The 25,963-nt window shown below is 41.9% G+C and overlaps 1 protein-coding gene across 6 annotated transcripts in view; it reads right to left on the minus strand.

The window, feature by feature from the left end:
- B4GALT4 (beta-1,4-galactosyltransferase 4) overlaps positions 1-9,776 on the minus strand; it is a 29,251-nt gene extending 19,475 nt beyond the window's left edge. Inside the window, exons 1-2 of one of the 6 annotated variants that reach the window (XR_003432571.1) lie at positions 9,272-9,703; positions 7,516-7,588 (exon numbers count right to left, since the gene is read on the minus strand). The gene's annotated coding sequence lies outside the window, so the exon portion shown is untranslated. The other 5 variants (XM_027105335.1, XM_027105322.1, XM_027105341.1 and 2 more) reach the window with 5 other exon arrangements.
- Between the last annotated feature and the right edge of the window lie 16,187 nt (positions 9,777-25,963).

The following is a 25,963-nucleotide window of genomic DNA, read 5'->3' on the forward strand; positions in this document are numbered from 1 at the left end:
AAGAGAAAATGAGGGAAAAGACAAAAGCTCTTCTCCCTCTGTAAGAGCTGGAAAAACATGTTCCTTGAAACAGAGGATGAAAAATCAAGGATTTTTCAGTTATCAATGTTATCGTCACAAAGAGACAATGGCACAGGGCACGTCCCAGGAGGTTGGGGAGACGGCAAGGAACACAAAAGGATGCCAACACAGGAGGCCAAATATCTGTAAGAATAACAGAACTACAGCACAGTGTTTAAGATCGGGGGTTTGGGTTTAGACAGAAACTATGAAACCTCGAGCCCATCACTTCACTGAGCCTTGGTCTCCTTACCTGTAAAATGGGGATAAAAATAGTACCTTCCTAGAGAAGTTATTGAGGGACTGGATGACCTAATACATTAATACATAAAGTGTTAGCCCACCTCCTGATGCACAGCAAGCACCCACTAAGTGGGGACCATCACTGTTGTGATCGTTATATTATTTTACTTTACATTAAATGACTCTAGACTAGGGATGACCTACAGGCAGACACACTGGTGGCTGCCGGAATCACCACTCTACTGTACTGTATTTCTGTCAGTTGATGGGTTGTTATTTTGACTTCATACTTCAATTGCATGTAGTAGGATAGTATGAATTCACCTGTGAGAGGTGGCTATGCTCTTAGTTCCTGAAAAATCCAGTTTCTGAGGCCACATAGCTGAGGGCCCTCCCTGGACCATGGTAAATGCACTAAGATGATGAAGGCTACTTCGCAAGGCCCCACATCCTCTCTGCATTACCAAAACCACGTCTCTCCTCAAATTCTAAACGTGTTATCAGAAGAGTGCGGAAAATGCTAAAGCCAGGACACAGAATCTCCGCAGCAAACGTATCCTCAATTAAATGGACAGAATGGAGACCAAAATACATTCTGTGCCAAAATAACACAAAACACGTATGACTAAATCTTAAGTAACAAAAAGAAAAACAGAAAATAAATTCTTGCATATGATTACCACTAAAATTAGAGAGTTAAGAAAACTCTAGAAAGAAATATTACCAAAAGCTAGCAATAATTCTGTTAGGAGTATGGGATTAGCCAGGGGTGCTTTTTACCCTTTTCTTTCATTTTTGTAAAAGTATGACACACTTTTGTCCTTTTGTAATGAAAACAAAGTTGATTTTTTACATGAGATGTGAGGGACTTCCCTGGTGGTCCAGTGGATAAGCCTCCGTGCTCCCATTGCAGGGGGCCCGGGTTCCATCCCTGGTCAGGGAACTAGATCCTGTATGCTGCAACTAAGGATCCCACAGGCTGCAACGAAGATCCCACGTGCCTCAACAAAGAGCCCGCACTGCATGCAGCAATAAGACCTGGCACAGCCAAATAAATAAATATTAAATAAATAAATGAGGCGTGGGGATGTGGCAATTTACTGTGAAAAACAAAACACTCGCACTTCCCTGGTGGCGCAGTGGTTAAGAATCCGCCTGCCAATACAGGGGACACAGGTTCAAGCCCTGGTCCGGGAAGATCCCACATGCCGTGGAGCAACTAAGCCCGTGAGCCACAACTACTGACCCCAGACGCCTAGAGCCCGTGCTCCACATCAAGAGAAGCCACCATAATGAGAAGCCCGCCACCACAACAATGAGTAGCCCCCCCCCTTCAAAGCCTGCGGCAGTGAAGACCCAACACAACCAAAAATTAATTAATTAATTAATTAATTTTTTTTAAACACCCTTAGCAACTCTCAAGATAGCCTCTTACTTACTTAAGGGTAGTATTCCAAAATTTTAGCTCTACATGAGTTTGAGGGAAACCTAGAACGTATTTCTCTCTAGACACCATGTTACAAACGTAGGTTAGGTTCCTGGATCAAACCACAAGAGAGAAGATTTGGCCCAGGAAGCAATTAAACAGTATGGCCTGTGTTTAGGGTCTTGTTTAGGGTCTTTAGGCCTTGCTTAGGGGCTTGCTGAAGGCAGTAATAACTAATTAGAAGATTAATCGCTAATAAGAAGAGTGATCCATTTGTGCATTTACTCTGTGCCATGCACTGGGGCTAAACCACTTGTATTAACTTACTTAATTCTCATCTCAACTTTGTGAGGTAAGAATTTTATAGAGGAGAAAATGAAGGTTGAGAGATTACGGAACTTGCCTGAGCTCACACAACTACTAAGTGGTAGAGCTGGGGTCTGAGCCCACGTGCTCAGCTCCAAAGCCTGGGCTTCTGCCACATCCTTCACATGGACGTTTCAGTCTCTTTCCTCCCCTTGGTACCTGGGTGTGCCCGGCACAAACCCTTGAAACATGCAGCCTTCTACCTGTCTCTTCCTGTCCCTTTCCTTGAGACTGTCTCTAAAATGGTTTCCTGGAGGTCTGTTTTCTTCCCTCCAGGTAACAGTAAGCCTGCAGTTTTCTGGAGCCAGACTACCTCTTGCAGACTTAATTGCAGGAGGCTTAAATGCTAGGATTGGCAACAGTTTTTGATAAAATCTCAGTCTTGGAAAAGTTAGACAGGGAACATTGTTTTTCTAAGAGCTGCTTATAGAGGGATAATGTTTCAAGAGAGATCTGCGCAGCCTGCTTATCAGATTGAAGGCAAACACTCTCCCCATGTTTCCATTTCCCCAGCTATAAAATGATTTTTAAAAATTAGCTTAATTTACAACATGGCTGTAAGAATTTAATGAGATGACACAGCAAACACACCTAGTACATTCCCAAGGATATAATAAATATCTGTTGACTCTGATTACCAATATGATTCATGCTCAAATTTTATCACCATGCTAACCAAGATGTTATCTCTGGAATTACATATTGAATAATTTTATTTTCTATTTCTCTGTAATTTCCTGTTTTTCTTTCAATGAGTATATACCACTCTTATAATTAAAAAAAAAATAAAGATTTTTTAAAGAGACCTCTTTTTAGGGCAGGTCACTCCTGGTTGGTGTTTGGGAAAACATCATCAGATTGGACTTCTTTGTAAAAACATTTAAATAAATGAGAGACCCTGAACTCTTCCTAAAAAGAATTTTCTCTTTCAGTCAAGGCTGTCTTAAGGTGACAGGGGAATCATGGTTATAGAGAACAAATTCAGGTAATATGAAAGAAGTTATTTTAGGGCAAGACTCACCACCCTTTTTCCTTTCTAGGTCTGCCCTAGGGTTAGTTCAAAATGATGATGTTCTCATAATTTTGTTTTTCCTCCTCTCAATTCAACCAGTCTTTTCTGAGCACCTGCTATTTTCAGGCATAGTGCTAGGCACCAAGGGAATTAAGGTATAGTCCTTGCACTCAGAGTTTATTTCAGTCCTTCCTTAGCTTGTAATGTCTGCAATTTGTTTTCAAATACGCCAGCTCCAACCCTGAAAATGGGGGAAATAGTTGAAATAAAATTGGCAAAATATTGAAAAGTACTGAGCAAGGTGATAGGTATCTGAGAGTTCATTTTCTTTTTCACTCTACTTTTTTGTATGCTTGAAATTTTCCATAAACAAAAATCTAGCACGGAAGACAAGTTATAACAAAGGGTATATCAGCATGAATGCCAAGTATCATTCTCATTCTCAGAGAATCTCTATATGCACACATTTTTACATGTGGAGGTCAGGGGAGGACACCAGATGTCACTCCATAAATATTCACTAAGCACCTAGTACCAAGGAGAAAGAATGTGGTCTTCATTCAGCAGCCAAGAGCACTAAAATCAGCATTTCAATGTCTCTAAATCCATCTGGTAATCCTGCAGACACTGGATGTCTCATAGTGGGCAAGATGTGGCCCCAGGCACACGGTCCTATTCCCTTGGGCCTCTCTGGGGTAGCACCAATAAAAAGGCTGATATTTTGCTACTCCTTTTACTCCTGCAGAGCTCCTGAGAGCTGACTATTTGCAAACACGTTGTCCTACCTTCCGTGGACCTCTGGTATTCATTCTCCCAATTATAGTTCCTTCACCTGGCTTCTGAGTGATCACTGCCCAGACCCTAAAGAAGCAATGGTTCTGTGAAAATTAATGAAGGGAAACCTCACTGAGGTGGAACTGGGAGGCCAGAAGGGGAGATACAGATCACATCAATATAGATCCCAATAGGAAGAGACCCACCTTGCATCTTTGGCAGGAAGTGACCCCACTTTACTACCACCAGCAGGAGGAAGAAGCTCTTCTCTTTGCCCGGCAACACCTCAGCCAATGACAGACTGTCACAACTCAGTCAATGAAAAGCCACTATATTTCGATCTCCTAGTTTCCTCCAATGGACTTTTTGTTTATGACAGAGCCTCCCAATTTCCCCTTCTCCTCTATAAAAAAGTTTCTTTTCCTTTGCTTTACTGGACTTGCAATGTGGTTTGCCATAGTTGCATGCCCCAAATTGCAATTCTTTGCTGCTCCAGAATAAACCCATTTTGCTTGTAAAATAACTGGCTGTTTTATTGTTTTAGGTTAACAGTTCCCTGGGCAGGGGGCAAGGGTGGGATAGAAATGATGACAGCCATTTACGTGTACAGGTCATTTAAACTCAGACTGAGTTCCTAATGACCAAAACTGGAAGCATTTGAGCAAGAAAATAATGATGGCATTGTATTTTAACCCACAGAATAAATAGCCATGAGTCCATACTGATATAAATGATCAAATAAATAAATGGCAAAGGGCAGCTCTTTCTTACACTAAACTTCCAACCAATAAGGAAGCAGGAAATGGGGGGTAAAATCACCATTAGGCAAACACCACTGTAAATAATTGTTGCAGACGAGATCCACCAATGGGTGCTAACATTAGTAGGTAAAAATCTGAGTTTAAACAGCTTGCATAGTCTCAAAGCATCTCCCCTCAAATAATTATTAGATACAAAGGGAAAGTCAGTAACTTTATAGTGAAGAAACCTAGCAGATATCACCTTAACCAAGTGATGAAGGTTAGTATCACCGGTGATGAGACCTATCAACCTCATGAATCAGTGATGTATTGCTCTCTACAAAATAACTAATCAGTACTTTTCTACAGAATAACTTCATTCTACAAAATAACTAACTGGGACTCTTCAAAAGGGTCAAAATAATGAAAAACAAGGCAAAACTGAGGAACTATCTCAGATTGGAGGAGACTAAGGAGAAATAACTAAATGCAAGGTAAGATCCTTGACAGCCAGTGGAAACAGAAAAAGATTCATTAGCAGGAAAGCTGATGAAATTCAAATAAAGTCTATAGTTTAGTTAATAGTATTGATAACTGAACAATGGTTATATAAGGGGCTAATATTAGGGGAAGTTGAGTGAATTCTCTGTACAATATTTGCAACTTTTCCCTAAGTCTAAAATTAATTAAAATTAAAAGTTAAGGGCTTCCCTGGTGGCGCAGTGGTTGAGAGTCTGCCTGCCGATGCGGGGGACACGGGTTCATGACCCGGTCCGGGAAGATCCCACATGCCGCGGAGCAGCTGGGCCCGTGAGCCATGGCCGCTGAGCCTGCGCGTCCGGAGGCTGTGCTCCGCAACGGGAGAGGCCACAACAGGGAGAGGCCACAACAGTGAGAGGCCCGCGTACCGCAAAAAAAAAAAATTAAAAGTTAAAAAAAAAAAGTCGAAGACTGTGTATAATCCAAGTCAACAAACAGCAGTAAAATTAACTTACTTCTCAAAGAGAATCACTGCTTTTTGTATTCCTAGTGCTTCAAGCTGACCTGACACATAGTAGGTGCTAAATTTGGTAAATAATGAATGACTTTCTAGGATATACTAGTTTAAACACACAAGGACACACAGTAATCCCAGGTTACTACTAAAATAAATGTGACATGGTATAAAAGGAGAAAAAATAAAGACTAATAAAGAAGGGGAAAAATTAACTGGTATAAAATTCCATTTGGGGAAGATTTTTAAAATTGAAAAAGGCTCATATACACTACCAAATGTAAAATCCGAGAGCTAGTGGGAAGCAGCCGCATAGCACAGGGAGATCAGCTGGTGCTTTGTGACCACCCAGAGGGGTGGGACAGGGAGGGTGGGAGGGAGAGGCAAGAGGGAGGAGATATGGGGATATATGTGTATGTATAGCTGATTCACTTTGTTATACAGCAGAAACTAACACACCATTGTAAAGCAATTATACTCCAATAAAGATGTTTAAAAAGAAAAAGCCTCACCCCCATGCTAGTTCCCTTCGGTACGCTCTCCTAAGGACACAGGGCCCCATCTCTAATAAATGGTCCTTTCCCTTAGTCATGCCCACCACCTTTTGCTTCTCTGTCATTGAGTTTCCAAAAGCAGTACTCCTCTCTTCTGACTCTGGGAGGAGTTGCTGTTTAGTCTGCCACTTCCTCCCTGAACCCACAGAGCACACCAGAGCAGTGTCCCTGCCTCTGGGCAAGAGCTGCCTGCAGGTCCTACATCAACTGTTTTACAACAAGGGCTGGCATGAAACAGTCAGGAAACATGAAATCAATTTAACAAGCAAGGGACTGAAATTGTTTTATTTAGTCTTTGTTATGCAGCATGAAAGAATTCCTAAGAATTTCCAATGGGGGATTTTAATGGAGGCTCCTTGTGTACTTATGTGCCATTCTCAGCTATCCCAGAGAATCCTGTAGTGGGGTCACTTGCAGTTCCCTTTCTGCAGTTATTAGAGGCACATCAATGAGAAGGCTTGAGAAGGTCTGAAGGTCTGAGGTAATGGAGAAAACAAGGGCTTTGAAGTCACAAAGAGCTGAGTACAAATCTGGTTACCAGATGCATGAACGGCTTTGGGGAAGTGACCTAAATTTGATTCCGTTTTGCCATTTATTTTAAAAACATTTTTCAAAGTGTGGTTCCAAGAGAGCCTATATCAAAGACAGAGGGAAATTTGTTAAAATTGTAGATTCCTGGGCCCTACTCCAGAGCTAATGGGTCAGAACAACTGGGCCTGGGACTCAGGAAAATGAATTTTTAACAAGCTCCCCAGTTGAGTCTTATACGCATTAAAGTTTGAGAACCACTGAAATAAGAGATCGGACCTGTAATGCAACAGATCCCTCAGAAACGTTCATTTTCCTTTGGGTGAGGAAAAGAAGTAAGAAGATATGTGAAAAGGAGATTTTAAAAATGCATTTGAATAGCTTTCAACTCCATCATTTAAAAACTTATTCTAAGAAATAATCAGAGAGGTAGACGACGATATTCAAACCAACATTACTAAAATAACCAAAAATTCAAAAGATTCAAAATGTTAACAATAGGGTACTGATTTAATTAATTACAATACCTACATATAATGGAGCACATGCTTTCCTTAAAAATGGTGCTTAAAAACTACATGGGGGGGGCTTCCCTGGTGGCACAGTGGTTGAGAGTCCACCTGCCAATGCAGGGGACACGGGTTTGTGCCCCGGTTGGGGAAGATCCCACATGCCGCAGATCGGCTGGGCCCGTGAGCCATGGCCGCTGAGCCTATGCGTCCGGAGCCTGTGCTCCACAATGGGAGAGGCCACAACAGTGAGAGGCCCGCGTACCGCAAAAAAAAAAAAAAAAAAAAGAGAAGAACACCACCACTAACTTGCTTTGAATGTTTCCACTTTGAATTAAAGATCTTCAAAGAAATGGTTAGTTCTCAAGTCTTGCAAGCATCTCTGGAAAAAACACACATTATTATTAGCTCATTTTAAAGTAGATACTAAATACTTATCCTATAAAGTGGCCCATAGAATATACTAAGTGGCCCATAAAATATACTAAGAGAGTTAGTTTTATTGCCCCCTCCAAGACCGTGTAGTCAAACAGTTCAGTACTTCTCTTTAACCGACATTTTTAATCAGATTAAAAATGCACACTGAAGGGAAGCAAAATATGCCACACCAAAATATGCCACTTTGGCATACTGATTACTTCGAATTAAAGTTACTTAAGAAACAGCCAGTGCAAGGACACTTTCACCCTCTTTTCTCCCCCTGAAAGCAGGAAATAAAGCTCCCATGTGAAAGGTACCTTTTCTATACCAGGAGGGAACCAGGATCAGGCATCCTTATTATCAGAGATAAGAATTCAAGGCAGAGGGACTTCCCTGGTGGCACAGTGATTAAGAATCCGCCTGCCAAGGCAGGGACATGGGTTGGATCCCTGGTCTGGGAAGATCCCACATGCCACGGAGCAACTAAGCCCGTGCACCACAACTACTGACCCCGTGTGCCACAACTACTGAAGCCCACATGCTTAGAGGTGGTGCTCCGCAACAAGAGAAGCCATCACAATGAGAAGCCTACGCACGGCAACGAAGAGTAGCCTCCGTGGGCCACAACTAAGAGAAAGCCTGCGCGCAGCGACGAAGACCCAATGCAGCCAAAATATAAATTAAAAAAAAAAGAATTCAAGGTGGAAAGCACTGTATCAACTAGAGAAAGCCCGCACACGGCAACGAAGTTGTCTTGCCAGTTCTTCACATATGTATTGTTTCTTTGTCTAAAAAATATAAAAGCTGCCTACTTTGGTTACTTCCTGAGCCTCATATTTTTATGGGATCCCAATGGTATGAAATTTAATGTTTCTCTCCTGTTAATCTGTTTTATGTCAATTCAATTTAATTATTAGACCAGCCAAGGAACCTAGAAGGGGCAAGAAGAAAAATTTTTCCCCCCTACAACACAAACAGGCACATGAACACTTTGCAATTTCATGGAGTTTAAAGGTCAACCCTGCTCTAGAAGATAAAATTCCAAAAAGATAAACTATGGTCCTATTAAGCATTATCTCCTCCCCCAGAGACACAGTAAAGCACTCTGGCCCACCAGCCCAGCCCAGGTGCCTAGGTTAGCCCTGGGCCCCTCTTTTTAAGCCCACTTTCTCAGCCTGGACCCTGAATCTTATTTATCTCTAACCAAGACTCCTTGACTTTCTTGAATCCTCAATGTTATTGTCCTTTCTTAACAGAAATTTAGAAATTATAAAAAAACAAACAAACAGCAGCCTCAACCCTCAAATTTCTGTCTTCTTCCTCCTCCCTTTCGTCACCAAACGGCTGGAGAGGTCTCCCTGTGCTCCGGCCGCCTCCACACCCTCATCCCTCACCCACTCTTGAACACTCTGCAACCCCGGCACACGCCCACCCTGTTGATAACTGCTCTCCTGCGCCTACCAACCCAAAGGCCTTTTCTCAGTCCCAATACTCATGGACTTTTCTGTTTTCTTCAGACCTAGAGTTAGCCCTTATCTAATGGAAGACCGAACACCAACAGATACGGATTGACAGGCACCGGATGGACGCAGAGCCAGACTAAGGGCAGGTATCTCAGGTACTTTAAAATCCTGTCGACCCTCACCACTCGTCGGCCCCTGAAGGTCCCAGGCGGAGATCAGCAATGGGTTTCCCAGTAGAAACGCTGGGGAAAGAGGGCTCCAAGGAGGAAGGGGCTTCTTCACGCTGATTCTCCCGGCAGGGAGAGGTGCTGGTGGCGACTTCAGAAACGCGACGCGGGGCCTCGGAGGCTGACCCCTGAATTCCCACCTGGCAGCATTTCGCCTGGGAGCGCCGCGGTGCCGCCCTCACCTGAGCCAGTGCCTCCCGCCGAGCTCGGCCTCCGCAGGCCCCCTGCCCGGCCCCGCCGCCTGGGCGGAGGCAGAACGGCCCTCCGAGGCCCGGCCCGCGCCCGGCTTCGGCGCGGGGGACTGACCCTGCCCGCCTCCCGGGGATGCCCACACGGCGTCCGCAGCCCTCCGCGCGGAATTGCGCTTCCCGGGCGCCGGCGGAGCGGAGGCCCCACTAACTCACCCCTCACGCGGCCTCGACGAGCACCTCCCGGAGAAAGGGAAGGCGGTGAGAAGCGGCCGCAGGGACCGCCCCCGCCGCCCGGGAGGAGGCTCCGGCGCGCCGGCTCCGCCCCCCCCCCCCCCCCCCCCCCCCCCGGGGTCGCTTCGGCCGGTCCTCCACTAGACCCGCCCGACGGATTCCCCGCTCCCCGCTCCGCCACCGCCCCCGCGCCCGGCCACCCTCCCCGGGCGATGGAAGGAGCACCTGGAGGGAGAAGGACAGCTTGTCCTTTGGGTGATCTTAATAAATCCTTGTGCCAATACTGCGCTAGGGTCTGGGCGCTTCCCAAATTCCATCCTCGTAAATACAAAGCTTTGGGAAGGAGATAGGAACTTTCCCATTTTACGGAGTAGGAAACGGAGGCTTTAGAAGTTAATAAATTTACCTTACATTACCCTGACAGCTTTCAACTTTGTCAGCTGCACAATGTACCGAATTAACTGACTCCCATTTCACAGGACTACTGAGAATATTAACTGAACCAGTTGTGAGATGAGACATCCAAATTTCTTCAAAGATATTATTACAGAAAGCCAAGCAGAATCATATTTATACTAAAGATTAGAGTGAAAAATCAGAGTGGGTTCTGCTTAGGCAGGCAGGATAGAAGACTAGATTCTCCAAGACACCCTTCCACTCAATGGGGAAGTAAGAGAGTCTCCAAGAACCATCCCTACCCCAAAAGGAACAAACCATGGGAAGAACCAGTGCTGGGATGCTTAGACTCTAAGCAGGAGACCTGGGCTGAGGGCATACGGAAAGTCTCCGCAGACACTGATTTGGGACCGACATGAGAAGAGCCAAACCTGCACCTTCCTCGTCAAGCCAAGGCTGAGGAAGAGCACTAAGGAGTTCCCAAGTCTCTTGTGCTCTGAGCAATGGAAACACACTTTAGAGGATGTATCCTCAATACACACTCCATAGGACTCAAACAAATTCAATTTTAAAAAACAATTTAAACAATTTTTTAAAAAATCACCAAGCACTGGAGGCCCACACGTAAGGACGGCCGGCAGAACTAATACCCAAGAGATTTAGACCCCCAAGGACATCAGATACTGGAATTGTCTGACACAGGATACAGGAAAGCTCTTTTTGAAATTTTTAAAGAAAAAACAATATCCTAGAGGTTACTTACCAGTTACAAAGAGGATATACTACGCATTGGAGAAATCTGGCAGATAACACCTTAACCAAGTACTCAAAGTTAATTTCACCAATAGTTCAAACTGACATCACACATGAGGTGATGCTCTGAGGACATAACATCACCATTCTTGTATTCCTGCCAAAAATACATGACTAGAATTTAATCATGAGGAAACAGTCAGACAAGCCCAAATTAAAGGATATTCTACAAAACAATTGACCTGTACACTTCAAAACTGTCAGTGTCATGAAAGACAAGGAAAGATGAGGAATGTTTCAGATTAAATGAGACTGAGGAGATTTGACATCAAAACTCCTGGACTGGGACTTCCCTGGTAGTCCAGTGGTAAAGAATCTGCCTTCCAATTTGGGGGATGCCGGTTCGATCCCTGGTCAGGCAACTAAGATCCCATGTGCTGTGGGGCAACTAAGCCTGCATGCCACAACTACTGAGCTTGTGTGCCTCAACTAGAGAGAAGCCCACGAGCCACAAACTACAGAGCCCACACGCCCTGGAGCCCGCGCCACAGCTAGAGAAGAGAAAACCTGCATGCCACAACTAGAAACAAGCCCACGCACCACAACGAAGAGCCCGCACCGCAACTAAGACCCGATGCAGCCAAAAATAAATAACATAAATAAATAAACAATAAATAAATCTTTTAAAGAAACAAACTCTTGGGGGCTTCCCTGGTGGTGCAGTGGTTGAGAGTCCACCTGCCGATGCAGCGGACACGGGTTCGTGCCCTGGTCTGGGAAGATCCCACATGCCGCGGACCGGCTGGGCCCGTGAGCCACGGCCGCTGAAAAACTCCTGGGTTGGAAAAACTTTTGTTACAAGATATATTATTGAGACAATTGGAAATGAGTATGTACAACATGGTAGATTTAAAAAAGGAGAGTGGAAGTGAAGCTATACCAGTTCTGAGCCCAGCCTTTTTTTTTTTTTTTGCGGTACGCGGGCCTCTCACCGTCGTGGCCTGCTCCCGTCGCAGAGCACAGGCTCTGGACGCGCAGGCCCAGCGGCCATGGCTCACGGGCCCAGCTGCTCCGCGGCACGTGGGATCTTCCCAGACCGGGGCACGAACCCGCGTCCCCTGCATCGGCAGGCGGACTCTCAACCACTGCCCCACCAGGGAAGCCCAAGCCCAGCCTTTTAAAGGCAGTTTCTGCTTCCACTTTCACTCTCTCCCATGTGACAAAGCAGTCATAGACAAGCCCAGATTTAAAGGGAGGGGCAATATAGCCTCATTTCTCAGTGAGAGGACTGTCAAAGAATTTGAGGCTATTTTTAATCTACCATGCTGTACATACTCATTTCCAATTGTCTCAATAATATACCTCAAAACAACTTTTTTCCAATCTAAGACCACATGTAAAGAAATCTCCTTAGTCTCTGTTATGGGCTGAATTGAATCTCCTCCAAATTCAGATGTTGAAGCCCTAACTCTCAGTACCTCAGAACATGACTATATTTGGAAATTTGGCCTTCAGAGAGGTCATTAAGTTAAAATAGGGTTTTTATGGTAGGCCATAATCCAACATGACCAGTGTCTTTATAAAGAAGAGGAGATTAGGACAGAGACAGCACAGACTGGGGATGACCATGGGAGAACACAGGAAGAAGGTGGCAACCCGCAAGCCAAAGAGAGAATCTTCAGAAGACACCAACCTGTCAACACCTTCATCTTAGACTTCCAGCCTCCAGAATTGTGAGAAAATACATTTCGGTTGTTTAATCCACCTAGTCTGTGGTATTTGTTATGGCAGCTCAAGCTAACTAAAACAGTCTCCATTAATCTGAAATAGTTTCTCATCTGTCCTTTTCTTTCATGACATTGACATTTTTGAAGTTTACAGAACAGTTGTTTTGTAGAATATTCCTTAATTTGGGCTTATCTGATTGTTTCCTCATGATTGGATTCAAATTGTGCATTTTGGGCAGAAATATGATAAAGATGATATTATATCCGCAAACATTGCCTTATGTGTGATACCTATTTTTATTATTGGTGATCTCTAGAATCACTTTTTATTGGAACCCTGAGCCACCATGTAAGTAGCCCAGCTACCCTGATGCGACCATGCTATGAGGCAGCCCACACTGGCCATGTGAAGAAGCCAACAACCACTCAGATCCACCTCCAGCTGAGGCTTAGACATCGTAAAGCAGAGATGAGCCCTCCCCACTGTGCCATATCTGAATTCCTGACCCACAGACTCATGAGATACAATAGTACTACATTGCTGTTTTCAGCCTCTAAATTTTGGGGTCATTTGTTACATAGCAATAGATAATCAAAGCTGACCATATATTATATGATAATATTCTATCAATGTTAAATTCCTTGCATGTGATCCTTGTATTGTGGTTATATAGGAGAGTGACTTTATTCTTTTTTAAATTTATTTTATTGAAGTATAGTCGATTTACAATGTTGTGTTAATTTCTGCTGTACAGCAAAGTGATTGTTATACATATATACATTCTTTTTCATATTCTTTCCATTATGGTTTATCACAGGATATTGAATATAGTTCCCTGTGCTACACAGTAGGACCTGTTGTTTATCAGTTCTATATATAATAGTTTGCATCTGCTAATCCTGAACTCCCAATCCATCACTCCCCTCCCCCCCTCCCCCTTGGTAACCACAAATCTGTTCTCTATGTCTGTGAGTCTGTTTCTGTTTCATAGGTAAGTTCATTTGTGTCATGTTTTTGATTCCACATATAAGTGATATCATATGGTATTTGTCCTTCTTTGAGATAAACAAAATGGATTAAGCTCTAGCTGGACTAGTCAGGAAAAAGAAAAAAGACTCAAATTCTCAATATCAGGAATTAGGGAGGTGACATCACCACGTATACTATAGGTATTAAAAGGATAAAAATAGATTTTTATGAATAACTTTATGCCAATAAATTTCACAACTTAAATAAAATGGACAAATCCCTTGAAAGACATAAATTACCACAGCTCCCACAGGAAGAAATAGATGAACTAAACACTTCTTTATCTGTTAAAGAAATTGAAACTGTACTTAAAAGCCTTCCCACATAGACATCTCAAGGCCCAGATAGCTAGTAAATTATAGAATTATAGAATTCACTAGCTAGAAGAAATAATATTAATTCTACACAAGATTAGAAATAATACACAAATTCTACACAAATTAGTATTTGTACTAATACCAATTTTACACAAAGAAGAAATGATACTAATTCTACACAAGATTGTCCAAAAATTTGAAGAGCAGGGAATACTTCTTAACTCATTTCATGAGGCCAACATTACCCTCATATCAAACCCAGACAAAAATATTACAACAAATGAAACAACAGATGAATATCTCAAATATACATAGAAGCAAAAATTCTAAACAAAATTTTAGCATATTGAATCCAACAGTATGAAAAGGATAATGCAACATGACCAAGAGGGGTGAGTTTATCCCAAGAATGCAGGATTGCTTTATGTTAAAAAATCAAACAGTAATTCACCATATTAGCAAACCAAAGGAGAAAAACCACATAATCATCTCAATAGATGCAAAAACTGCACTTGACAAAATCCCATAGCCATTACTGACAAAAAATTCTTAGCAAACTAGGAATATGAAGGAACATCCTCAACCTGATAAAAGACATTTACAAAAATCTATAGCTAGCAACATGTTCAATGATGAAAGACAATGCTTTCTCACTAAAATCAGGAAAAAGACAGGGATGTCTTCTGTCACTTCTTACATTCAACATTGTATGTAGATACAAAAACCCTAAACATAATTTTAACGATCAAATTCAACAACATATAGAAAGGATACTACATCATAACTGAATGGGATTCACAAATCAATCAACGTAATTCATTCAATCAATGTAATTCAAAAATCACTGTAATTCATCATATGAGCAAACTAAAAAGAAAAATCAGATGAAATAATATTTCTAAAAAAGTAATAAAATGAATCCAGATTGGAAAGAAGAAAAACACTGTCTTTTTCGTAGATGATATGATTGTTTCTATAAAAATTCCAATGGAACATACAAAAATGCTACAAAAACTAATGAGTTCAGTGAGTTTGCAAGAAAAAGATGAATATTCAAAAATGAATTTCTATATATTAGCAATGAACAATTGGAACTTGAAATATTAAAATACCACTTATAATAGCATAAAAATATGAAAAATTTAGGGGCTAAATGTGACAAAAGATGTAAAAGGTCTTATACTGAAAATAACAAAGTATTGTTGAGAGAAATTCAAGAGAACTAAATGAATAGAGATATATACTTTGCTTATGGGTCAGAAGACTCAATATTGTCAAGATGTCATTTCTCCCCAAATTGATCTGTACAGTCAATGCCTTTCCAATCAAAATCCCAGCAGATTGTTTTCCTTCAGGAGTTGAAAAGCTAATTCTAGAAATCATATGAAAATGCAAAGGACCTAGGACTCTGAAAAACAATTTTGAAAAAGAACAATTACAAACTCTAAGTAAAACCAAAAAAAGAAAGTTTTTAAAAATGGAGCATGGGGGACTTCCCTCATGGTCCAGTGGTTAAGAATCTACCTTCTAGTACAGGGGACGCGGGTTTGATCCCTGGTGGGGGAACTAAGATCCCACATGTCTCGGGGCAACTAAGCCCCCACGCTGTAGAGCCCGCCCACCACAACTAGAGAAAAGCCTGGTGCACAGCAATGAGGAGCCCACGCACCGCAACAAAGGGTCCAGCAAGCCGCAATTAAGATCCCACGGGCCGCAACTAAGAGCCGATGCAGCCAAGTCAATGAATAAATAAATGAATATTTTTAAAAAATAAAATTAAAAAATGGAGCATGAAATATGATACGAACTGAGCAAGTTATGTAGTATAAGAAAGAAGAATCTACTTGGCCTTGATGCTTGTTTCATTCTCCTTTGAATTGCTCAAATTTGGAGATATTGAATGTTAATCTTCTGAGCCAACCACTCAAAATTCTATAGTAAATTATATTTGCATAAGCACAAACTATGCTACAGAGTAACTTATTGATTTCAACTTTTAAGCTCAATCAACAGACAAAATACAGAAAAATTAATAATACTTATAGAACAAAATGCAAATGCTATAAACCCTAACATTTAAAATGTAAAGGTAGAGAAGACAGAAGTTGAGAGGTACAGAGATTGGGTGGAAGTGAGGGGAAGGGGAGAGGTGAAGAGTAATGTGAGGGGGCTATTTCTCTCTTATTACCTAGTAGGGAATCAAGAGTCACTACCTATTCTTGATGGAGCAAGAATTTAAAGGTTAAGCATGGTATTTAAATTCATAATGATAACCAAAAGATACATGGTAAATAATATCATTAACAGAGCGCATGAAGGGGAAAAGAAATGGAGAGATAGTTTCAATGAACTAGATTTATTATCATTCATAGCTTGGGGGTTAACAGACCTTGGATAAAGTATATAAATTAAGAAATAGTGATATAAGCATAGAGTTTATAATTATAGTGCTAACCATCAAATAATTAAAAACAAATTCTTCAAAGCGGTTACCTTTGGGTGGTGAGACATGGGGGTGGGGGAGAGGTTTAAGGAATGAAGCAAGAAGCATTTTTCTTTTTCCATTGAATACCATTCCATACCTTTTGAATTTTTTAACCAAGTGCATATATTACTTTTATCATAGACAGTTCTTATACAATTTTATCATTTTAGTTTTGTTTAATTTTAGGTTTAAGGCACATGAGGAAATTATAATGTACCTATTTTTAAAGTTTTATGGTCTGAACACTTACGTTTTCCAGATAAACCTAAGACACTTCACAGCCTGTCTCCTCATGGTCTGATTTTAAAAAAACAAAACAAAACAGAAAAACGCTAACCCAATCCAAAAATAACAGAAAGACAAGTTAAATCTTTACTACAGTGTCATGAAAACATCAAAGGGGGACTCCACTCACAATACATTATAAAACCTTTTCAAATCTTCTTTCCCTGCCCCTCTCTCAATGTCTCACATCATATGGTAACTGCTCCCAAATCTCTCTCCTCTTCAAACTTCAACAAAACACCTCCCACGCTGACTTTAGTCTCCTTTACTCCCCTTTCTTTCTGGGCCTATTCTAAGTCTCTACTCGTTCAAATAGAAATCAACGTTCCCCTGATGTTCATTTCATCTTTTACCACAAGGGTCCTTCTTCTTAGTCAGGAGAAACTGGCATTATTATGATGCTATTTCTAAAAGAAAACCAAATTCTAATTTCCCCAAAATCTACCCCAAACAAATATTTGAGACATATCCTGCTGGAATTTAGTTACAAGCTAGAAGTTTCTCTACTGTAAGCATCTTAAAGATAGAAGTGGAGTTTCATTCATCTTTGTATTTGAGGAGACAACAACATGCTTCACACAGAGTAATGCTTTACACCAAATGCACATTTTACTGTTGAATTATACTTTGGAATAGCTTTTATGGAAAGTATAGGGAAAAGAAGAGGAAGAAAGCTAATGTTTACTGAGTATCTACTATGAGGCAGGCACACTATACCTTTATGGTGGTGATATATATTTCTACTTTCTCTTCTGGATCAGTAATTCTCAAACAGAAGCAAGAAAAGCAGATGTGGAGGAGTGCATGTGGACTCTTGCTTTTTTTTTTTTTGAAGGTTTTTTTTTTTAATTGAAGTATACTTGGTTTACAATATTGTGTTAGTTTCAGGTATACAGCAAAGTGATTTGGTTATACATGTGTATATATGTATATACCTATATAAGTACATGTAATTTGAAATGAACCTCCATGTGAGACTATTATTCCCCACTGTGTGTGCAAGCACACACGTAATAAAACATTCTCGTAACCCTGATTCATATAAACGAAGACACTTTTACAAATACTGATGTGTCCGAAATACCTTTTGACCTTTAAGTGTCGAGGGGAGGGGAGGAAGATTATGAACCATGGATGGAAACTCTGTGTGTGTGTACGTGTGCTGTATGTGTATCTACAATGCATGCACACTCACAAATGCCCACTAGAGGGCAAACCCACATCTCAGACGTTAACGATTACTGGGATGCCCCTTGTGGGCATTTTAATAATTCAAGCCAAATTCCTCTAAGGACAAGGTATGATATACAGTTTAAGGCGTGTGCAAATTAACTTTGTGATGATGTTCTTACAAATAATTCCCAGGGAGAGAAGCTAAACTTACAGCTCCACAGTTTCTAGAATCTATTGTGACTTATTTTTCGTGCAAAATGTAGTATTAATACAGATAAATTCCCTTAATAGACCATCTGATTTCATATTTAGGCTTCAGAATGAACTAGTTGCAGGACTAAAGCAAGTGACAAGGCCAGGATTTGACCCCAAGTAGTTCAACTTCAGAAACTAGGCATCAACCAGGATGCATCTCCACCTCTCAGTAAGGTGAGAGAGTAGGCAAGGAGGGATGCTGGTGCCCTTCCCCCTGGTTTGCCGCCTCCCTCTGTCCCTGTCCTGACCCCCACATCTCTGCCAGGCTTGGCCGACATTGCCTTGCTCCAAGTTCTTTAATGAATTCCCACTGCAGGATCAACTCCGGACTGGCACAAGCCAGCCATACCACCAATCTCTCCCACACCCAACCACGCTGACGCTTTCCACTCCCTGCACAAGTCCTGGTCTCACACACATCTGTGTCCCTAGAAATGCTGTCCTTGTTTTTCTGAAAATCCTCTCCCCTATTATTTGCAGGAGAAATCGTCACACTTCAAGCCTCCACCAGAGTCACCTCCTCTAGGATATCCCCTCGACTCAGCCAGGCAATCAGTCACTCCGACTCCAGGGCTCCCATCTGTCTCCTGATATTGCAGTTGCCAGTGTGCTTGGCTCTCTTGCCACTAGGGTGAGGGCTCCCGAGGGCATGGATGGAGTCTTTTCTGCTTTGTGCCCTCAGCATCAAACCCGGTATCGGGCATGTAGAGAACGCTCAGGAAATTTGACTGGCTGAATAAATGAGTAAATGCTGAGTGTAAACAGACTTCGCAGACTCTTGAAAATTCCAGGCTTCAGGAAGGTAATTCCTTCCTGGATCCCTTGCAGAGGTGTGAGAAGGGACAGAAGAGCAAGTGGCCGGAGCCAGAGTGGCCCACGCAAGAGGCCACAGAGCCATCACACAGGCCCCGCAGAACTTCCTTTCTCTGGTACCCCAAACATGCTTCAAAACATTAAGGTATGTGGGAAGGAGCCCACCCCCCACCTCTGCCAATCTCCCTATCCCACGCATCCTGTACAATCAGGTGAAACCCTGTATACTTCTGTAACTCTTCTCCTTGACCTCCATTGGAGCTCCTTGCTGAAGTGAGCATTCTCTGTATAAAAGTGCTTAACTGTTAGCATCAGCTAAAGATACAGATATTTCCACCAAGAGACTTCTGAGTTTACTTAGACTCTTACCAATCTGATCATTAGAGTAACAGTTTCCAACGCGGGACTGGGGGCTAGCTCTGCTTCTTTACTATGCTAGCTACATTAGTTTACTAGAGCTGCTGTAACAAAGTACCACAAATTGGGTGGCTTCTACAACAGAAATTTACTATCTCACAGTCATGGAGGCTAGAAGTCAAGATCAAGGTGTTGGCAGGGTTGGTTTCTTCTAAGCGCTGTGAAGAAGAACCTGTTCCATGCCTCTCACCTAGCTTCTGGTGGTTTCCTGCCAATACTTGGCGTTCCTTGGCATGCAGAAGCATCACTCCAATCTCTGCCTTTATCTTGGCATTTGTCCTGTGTGCATGAATGTGTTCAAATTTCCCCCTTTTCTAAGAACACCTTTTGTATTGGGTGAGGAACCCATTCTACTCCAGTTTGATCACATCTTAATTCATTACATCACAACCACCCTCTTTCCAAAGGAAGTTCAGATTCTGAGGTACTGGAGTTAAAACTTCAACATGTGAATTTGGTGGGGGACACAATTCATCTTATAATATTGGTCGTATTTTCTAAAGCAAAAATCAGTACACATCCTTTGGCATGTGGTTTGACAATGGGGCAGAATATTTGAAATCAGGACTGTCTGGGAAATGTAGGGGTTTAGGTAGGATATTTTAGGAGTAAATCCAGGCATGTGCATGTTAATCTGAAAGGTTTTAACACACCACAAGGTAGATATCCAACTGAAGAGGTTCTTCTAAATAGAAGAATTAGAGAGGAAACCTGAAGCTGCTTTAAATAATCAGTTCCCACGAAATCTGTGAGGACTTCCCATGAAATTAAATTAATGTGTGATAAGCTGGTGTTAGATAGATATACACACACAATCTTACTTTGAAAAAGTGCACCAGTAAATGATATTTGTGTACATCTGACTAGGTTCTTTTAGGATCCGCATGGAGAATTAAATACTTGTGTACTGAGGATTGAAAAAAGCAGAATGTTCCCTGAAATAGATGTAAGATTTTTCAAGTATAATCCTTTTTACAAACTGGTACCATTTTCCCACCACTGCCAACCCCCATGACCTTGAAACATATCCAAAAGGTATAATGAAAAACAATAGGAATATATTGTCCAACTTCCAAATGTTTACAATTTGGGGGATATAATTATATATTGAGGTAACTTATATCTGTAACCTCTGATAATTCCTGTCCTCAAACTAATTTCTGCATATTGTGCTTTCAAGATAGGAGTAAAAACAGGTCTGGGGACACCAGAGATGTAAGAAAAGTGTGAGCCACAATCAGAACTGCTTCCCAAATTGCCCACAAAAGGCAACATATCTTCAGTGTTAGAAAACTGTTTAACAAGAAGCAATCTTACCTTTTCTGAAAATGTTTCCTGATTCTAAACAGTTAAATGTAAAGTAAATCCTCTCAAACCATGTTGGAACTGGTTGAGATATAAATAAATAAATGAAAATAAAATAAAGTCTTATAAATGTGTTTTATATGGGAAATGGGACCAGGATGGGGAAATGGGAAAAATAATCCCAAGGAACTGGATCATGATGGAGGAAACAGAAATATTGCTCAGTGAGAAGATAATAAAAATCATTCTCTACAATGGAATATTACTCAGCCGTTAAAAAGAATGAAATAATGCCATCTGTAGCAACATAGATGGACCTAGAGATTACCATACTAAGTGAAGTAAGCCAGACAGAGAAAGACAAATATCATATGATATCACTTATATGTGGAATCTAAAAAAAAAAAAAAAAAAGGTACAAATGAACTTATTTACAAAACAGAAAGGAGATTCACAGGCGTAAAAAACAAACTTATGGTTAACAAAGAGGCAAGCAGGGGAGGGATAAATTAGGACGTTGGGATTAACCTACACAGACTACTATATATAAAATAGATAACCAACAAGGACCTACTATATAACACAGGGAGCCACACTCGTTATTTTGTAATAACCTATATGGGAAAAGTATCTGAATCACTTTGCTGTATACCTGAAACTAGCACAACATTGTAAATCAACTATATTTCAATTAAAAAAAAAATCACTCTCCTTTGTGTACTGAGCACTGGCCTAAATACAGGCCAAGTGCTAGGCTATTTCCTTATCTTATTTAATCCTCACAACAACTCTACCAGGTAGTTATTATAACCTTGATTTATCAGGTGGAGGAACTAAGGCTCAAAGAGGTTAAGAAATTTGTTCAACCCAGGTCAGCCCCAGACCACAGCCCATGCACCCAGAGCTGGTGAGGGGCCTATGGGGGATCTGAAGCTTCTATCCTGTGCCTCTAGAACATCTTCATCCAGAGAGGACTGAGTAAGAACACCAGGCATGTTGAGGAAGGTTGGAATGTATGAGGAGGAGGGTGCAGAGGTAGATCATGGGGGGGGGGCATGGAGGCCTAAAAACAACTGTGTACTGGGAAAACAATTTTGTTCAAGAGGGCTATTTATAGGGATGTTTTTCCTCAGTACTCCCTTCCCCCATCTCCTCCCTTTTGTGTTAAAAGGCTCCTGGCAGATTGGTAAAGGGTTACAGGCAATGCACAGGAAACTCTGGAACACAATGAGCGGGGTGGAGACAGATCCCCACCCACCTAAGAAAATCACTTGTTTCAGTATTCGGAGACCCTGGGGGAGACAGATGGAGCTGGAACCACATCTCTGCTCCTTTTATTGGCTTTCTCCGAGCCAGAAAGAAGGCAACATTCCCAAAGGGATGCAGAACAGAGTAAAACGGGAAACAGAGGCAAAATAAGAGGCAACAAAACAAAACAAAACAAACAAGACACTAAGATAAATGGAATCAGCCAGATAGCTAAGTTATCCCCTCTCCCAGGGACTCCTGAATTCTATGAGGAATCTAGTTTTTTCTTCCCGGAGTCTCTGTTCAGATTAGGAACTCCCAAGATACAGAGCAGGGAGTGAGAGAAGTGATTCCAAGCCCAGCTGCTGAGAGGGACCCCAGAACCTATTGCTAGGTCCCCAGGACAGACCCAGCCAGGCCTCCGGGGGCTGCCGGTTCCAGCAACGCCCCACACCCCCCAACCCAGACATCTTTCCCTCTGGGCCACCGAACAGACACCTCCACCCAAAGGGATACAAATTCAGACTTAGAAACTAAGGCCACTACTATGTATAAAATAGATAATCAACAAGGACCTACTGTGTAGCACAGGGAACTCTACTCAATACTCTGTAGTAACCTAAATGGGACAAGAAGTTGAAAAAGAATACATGTAATATGTATAAACGAATCACTTTGCTATACACCTGAAACTAACACAACATTGCAAATCAACTCTCTATTCTCCAATATAAAATAAAATTTTAGGGCTTCCCTGGTGGCGCAGTGGTTAAGAGTCTGCCTGCCGATGCAGGGGACACGGGTTCGTGCCCCGGTCCGGGAGGATCCCACATGCCGCGGAGCAGCTGGACCCGTGAGCCATGGCCGCTGAGCCTGCGCGTCCGGAGCCTGTGCTCCGCAACGGGAGAGGCCACAACAGTGAGAGGCCCGTGTACCGCAAAAAAAAAAAAAAAAAAAAAAAAAATTTAAAAAGACCCTGCCCAGATTCCCATGTCGGTATAATAGTGATTCTACCCAGGGCACTTGGCTCTCCCCCCGGCCTTGTGAAGTCTCTTCTCTGCATGTGACTCTAGGAAGGAAGTTTCCCACTGCTGTTTGGCTGAGTCCAGCGCCCACGTGGAGTGGGACAAGAGGGTCTTGTGCTGCCTGGTTTGTTCATCGTTTCTGAAATACTGAAGATTCATTTAGTGCTACACTGTGCATTATGGGTCAAATGTGGCTACGGTTTTTAAAACACTCTGCAGGACACAAAAGATCTCTAAACCTCTTGTTTTTGAACAACATTCAATGCAAAGAAATTAGAATGTAACTTAAATATTGGAGGGGGAAAACTTATTTCTCAAATAATTTCAAATACTGTGTGCAGGTGTCTCATCTAATCTCTAGTCCTAACCTCTCAATTTCTACCCAGTCCTGCATTTTACACTATCAAAGGACTTTTCCTCCTGACAGCTCTGACATGGCCCTTGACAGGTATGTTTTATCCTTCTCCAAAAAATAGTATTTACCCTTACCAGCCCCCAATCCGATAAACTTGGGGTCATCTTGGACTCTACCCCCTCCTACATCTCGTCTTTTAAATAAAAGTCTGAGGTTCTGAATTAGTGGGTAGGGGCATTGATCGATGCAATTTTATTATAAAAAGTTAGTAAGACTTTCTTTTTTGAAACCAAGTCTTTTTCTTTCTCATTATTCCCTCACCTTCTGCCCTTTCTACTCCAAAATGCCTAGTTGATGGGGAAGAAACTGAATCACATTCTCAGCTAGGGAACTGAGGCTGTAAAGCTGTGTTTCCCAATGTGTTTTCATTTATTTATTTATTTTTTGTCCTGAGCAATACAGTTTTGCAACTCTAGGAACTGAAAAGGAACTTAAATACAGAATGCTTCAGAAACAAAGAGAGAGAAAGAGAGAGAGAGAGAGAGAGAATATCATTTATAATAATAATGTCTCTCTTTCACCTTTTAAGCTGGGAGTGGGACCATTTAAAGCCTTCCTCCTTCTTCGTTATCACCACACCTGCTTGCTCTTAGAACCCCATTTAGAAACAAAACTGGCTTTCATGGTTGCAGAGTTGGTGGAGCAATGGGAGGTTAGCTGCCATGTTTCAGGATGTACCACCTGCAGGCTAAAGGTTATTCCTGCTTCTAGGATGGGGAGACTGATTCTGGTTCTCGTTCCTTCTCTCCCGTTGAGTTGACCTCTCCTCCACTCTGTTCTGTTTGATTAGAGATTGGTAATGTGAACCTCCCTCAACCCCACTAAGGATGCTTATCCAATCTCATTTGGACACTTAGAAGCAACAGTTTGCATTATAACCTACACTGGGAACCCATAGCACAGGGTAATGCAATAATGAGTTTGGCATACATAACTTTCTAGAAGCCCTTTTGCTCTGGCCATCCTTATCTTCTACTGGCTTCAGACCCTCAGAGTAGTGGTGGCTGGGCTCAGAAGGGGCACAAGACCTCTCTCATGGAAGAACCTCACCCAATATATCAGTCTGCTAGGGCTGCCATAACAAAATAGCATAGAGAAGGTGGCTTAAATAACAGAAATTTATTTTCTCACAGCTCTGGAGGCTGGAAGTCCAAGACCAAGGTGTCGGCAGGTTTGATTTCTCCTGAGGCCTCTCTCCTTGCCTTGCAGATGGCCACCTTCTCACCATCTTCTCATAAGGCCATGTCCTCACATGGTTTCTTCTCTGTGGTACACATCCCTGGTGTCTCTCTGTGTCCTAATCTCTTCTTGCAAGGACACCAGTCAGATTGAATTATGGCCAAATCTAATAGCCTCATTTTAACTTAATCACGTCTTTAAAGGCCCTATCTCCAAATACAGTCAGACTCTGAGGGATTGGGGATTGGAGCTTCAACATATGAACATGGAGGGGGGCACAATTCAGCCCATCACACCCAACAATCAGTGACAACACTAGCATCTTTATTTTTTTTTAAACAGAGAACTATTGGTTTTTTTGTTTGTTTTTATTTTTATTTTTAATTTTGGCAGCATTGGGTCTTTGTTGCTGCATGCGGGCTTTCTCTAGTTGTGGCGAGTGGGGGCTACTCTTCATTGTGGTGTGCAAGCTTCTCATTGCGGTGACTTCTCTTGTTGCAGAGCATGGGCTCTAGCTGCGTGGGCTTCAGTAGTTGTGGCACGTAGGTTCAGTAGTCGTGGCACACGGGCTTAGTTGCTCTGCGGCATGAGGGATCCTCCTGGATCAGGGCTTGAACCCATGTCCCCTTCATTGGCAAGCAGATTCTTAACCACTGCGCCACCAGGGAAGTCCCAACACTAGCAACTTTAAACTGGAAAGGGGGAGAAGAAAGGGGGAGAGAAAATGTACGTAGCAGAAGGATGTACCCCAGAACAAAGAATTCAGAGCATATTAACCACAGTCCATGAACAAGGAGTTATATGAATACTTAATTGGCTGGGCATGAGGAGAGAAGGGAGAACTCTAAAACTGCTGATTTCTACTCTAGCTTTATGGGCCCATTGGGTAAAAGAAAAGGCTAAATCACAGGTGACATTAAAATCTCCCAACACTGAGTGGGGGGTGAGGGAGGGATGGATTGGGAGTTGGAGTTAGCAGATGCAAACTATTACATAAGACATGGATAAATAACAAGGTCCTGTATAACAACTGTATAGCACAGGGAACTATATTCAATATCCTATGAGAAGGATATTTTTATCCATAATAGAGAAGAATATAAAAAAGAATGTATATATATATATATATATATATATGTATATATATACACAAACTGAATCACTTTGCTGTACAGCAGAAATTAACACAACATCGTAAATCAACTATGCTTCAATTTAAAAAACAATCTCCCAGTATTCACTCTTGGTCTTCTGCATCTGTTTATTTACAGCAGAGAAGATTGCTACCAACGTTGGTGAGTGAAAGAAGCAGATGGCACATTTTGATAAGCACAAGTCTTAACCAATTGCAGATAAGATAAATCATAGGAAAGGACAGAACTCTTCTGTGGGAGTTCCATGT

The sequence above is a fragment of the Aethalodelphis obliquidens genome, unplaced genomic scaffold, assembly GCF_003676395.1.
Source record: "Aethalodelphis obliquidens isolate GAN/ISIS:26980383/991018 unplaced genomic scaffold, ASM367639v1 scaffold1, whole genome shotgun sequence".
In the NCBI taxonomy this organism is placed as follows: domain Eukaryota; kingdom Metazoa; phylum Chordata; class Mammalia; order Artiodactyla; family Delphinidae; genus Aethalodelphis; species Aethalodelphis obliquidens.